The 2,684-nt window shown below is 45.4% G+C and overlaps 1 pseudogene across 1 annotated transcript; it reads right to left on the bottom strand.

Annotated features, from left to right (window-relative positions):
• Positions 1 to 312: 312 nt before the first annotated feature.
• On the bottom strand, positions 313 to 1,517 carry LOC147619117 (glycine-rich RNA-binding protein 3, mitochondrial pseudogene; annotated as a pseudogene). Its single transcript, XR_015262026.1, has one exon. The product of XR_015262026.1 is annotated as a glycine-rich RNA-binding protein 3, mitochondrial pseudogene (transcript).
• Positions 1,518 to 2,684: the final 1,167 nt, after the last annotated feature.

Genomic DNA, 2,684 nt, shown 5'->3' with positions numbered 1-2,684 from the left:
ACCAATGAGATTTTTTCCATTATCTTAGCATGGAAGGACAATTTAACCATTAAAGAGAAGGATATGAAGGGTTGAATAACACATTCGAATCGAATGGGTTGAACAACAGATCGAATAGAATTTGAGACAATTATGAGAAGGATGGCAATAATGTTGCCTTCTGAGTCACCTCGAGCATGGAAAAAGCCAAGTTGGGAATGGATCCTTGGACCCATGCAGTGATACCTAAGTTTGAAATTACTCTATACGATGCCATAAAAATACCTCCTTAAAGGGGCAAGATGAAGATCTACTCAAAACAGTTCAAGTGCGAAAAATAAAGGAGTGACTACATTACAAATACACTGAGAAAACTTCAAGGAGGAGGACAAGACACAAGAATCAGAGCAAGTCACCATACAAGCTGACTTAGACACTGGCACACTATAATGCCCCCTATTTCAATGGTAATAAAACAAGAAAGCTCTGCCTTACAAAGTTTTGCATGACTCCAGCAGCAACAAAATGCCTTACTATCTACAGAGGAACAGAGATGCAGACACCCATAACAGATTGTGTTGCCTAAGATGTAGAAAAAGCTACAAACTTACTGGATAAAGCCTGTGGCGGGTGCGGATGCTCTGGCTCCATCCATCCTGACAAGGCAACAGTCCCAGGGTAGCACATATTGTAAAACTCCACTGCTGCGGAACTCGCCAGCCGACCAAATCAGGGTTTAGAAGTAGGGTTAGGGCTAGGGTTATGTTTAAGATTACCCAGCATGTGCCCAGATGCGGCTAGAGTTTGCGGAAAATGCAGCCTTGCGGTTTAGGGTTTGCAGTACAGTGAAGCCCTTTAGAGTTAACATTAGGGCTTTCCGTACAGTAAAGCCCTTTAGAGTTAACCCTAACGTTGTAGTTCCTCACGGCCGATTGAGATCGGCGTCTCCGCTCGGCGCATCAACGCCGAGCGAAGGTATGGTGCCCCAATCTTCATCTGCGGGCGGCTCAGGGGGCTCATTCAGGCCAGAGAAACCACCAGAGCCGGAGCCAAAACCGCCGCCTCCAAAACCACCACCGCCCATGGGGCGCGGGGGCCGATTGGATGCCCGGTCAACTCTGATCACGCGGCCGTCGAGTGTGTGGCCGTTGAGCTTGGCGAGGGCGGCCTCGGCGTCCTCCTCCTTGTAGTAGGTGATGAAGCCGAAGCCGCGGGAGCGCCCCGTCTCGCGGTCCAGGATGATTTTGGTGTCCATGACCTCCCCGTGGACGGCGAACGCTTCGCGCAGCCCTTCCTCTGTGGTGCGAAACGAGATGCCACCCACAAACAGCTTGGCCCCCTCCGAGAAGCTACGCGACACTGTCATGGACGAAGGGGCGGAAAAAAGCTTGCTGCTGAGTGCTTGTGAGACTCCTCTGAGCAGTAGGCGCCTGCTGGCCTGCGCCATCGTCGCCGCCTCTTCTTCCTCCTCAGACAAACACTTAAAGACCTACAAATGCATTATGGTTCAAAGACCTAAAAATGCATTATGGTTCAATGACCTAAAAATGCATTATGGGTTCCCCTCACATGCATGAGGAGCATTCTTGGGAAGGTGGATTATCCATCGCTCGCAACACACACCCCCATCGCGTAGTTTGATGGCATCGAACCCGAATCTTCGCAATGGAACCCAACTGTTCTACCAACTCAGCTACGCGCATGTGGGCAGCATTGATAGATATATATTTATTTATTTCCTTATTTATTACTTGGAGGTTGGAAGGCAAGGCCAAAATTGCCTCAACTCTTTCAAGCCTACGTTTTTAAGAGCATGATCAAGTACACCCGTGTTTTATGTGATTACTTGTAACTCTAGTTGCCCCACTCCTATCCATCAACATGTTGCATCCCTTCCACGTTTTTTTTATTTTTATTTATTGACAAAACCAAGCAATACTTTTCCCAATAGAGAATCCAAGCCACCAATTCTACAATCACTTCATATGTAGTAGAGACATAAAGAGGCTAGCATGACACCGGACATTTCATTATAGCGTGAATTAGATTATCAGTCTATATAGTTGGGTCATGGGTCATTTTAGAGCAGGTTTCTATTTGGGACTCAAACCTGCCTTGTGAGGGCCTAGATACTGGATAGCCCACTCATTAGTCGTATCAATAACATTTGAGAAGACTGGGGAATTCTTGGTGTAGGACATGCATGTCTTTGGGATACGGACTGGGCCGCAATTGCATGGACTCTACTTGAGGTTGGCTTATTGTTTTATCCAATTTTCAGCCTATGGTTGGGTGGTAAGTGTTAGTTGAAGCCACGTTTGTGATCATGGTATTGTTGATGTGTTGGTGAGACCACGATTTACATGTATTTAAATTGCTTCACAGATGTGCATATGTGTGTAGATCTTGGGTGGACACTCAAGTGAGTGTGATTTTTGCATTAAAGTGTTTCATTTGTAATCAGAGCTTTACTTTCTTGTGTCGATTGTGCAACTTAAAAACATTGTGGATTTGTTTGTATATTGAGATTATTCGATTTTAAATCATGTACATGGGTTCACATTAAACCAGGAGTTGAGATCATTCGATTTTAAATCATGTGCATGGGTTTACATCAAACCAGGAGTTGTGTAACTCAGGTTAAATCCTATTAGTTGAGATCATTCGATTTTAAATCATGTGCATGGGTTTACATCAAACCAGGA

This window comes from Cibotium barometz, chromosome 34, assembly GCF_041138505.1.
Source record: "Cibotium barometz isolate CiBa-2024 chromosome 34, ASM4113850v1, whole genome shotgun sequence".
Taxonomy (NCBI): domain Eukaryota; kingdom Viridiplantae; phylum Streptophyta; class Polypodiopsida; order Cyatheales; family Cibotiaceae; genus Cibotium; species Cibotium barometz.
The sequence above is the reverse complement of the archived record's forward strand: the minus strand, read 5'-3'. Positions and strand labels throughout refer to the sequence as shown.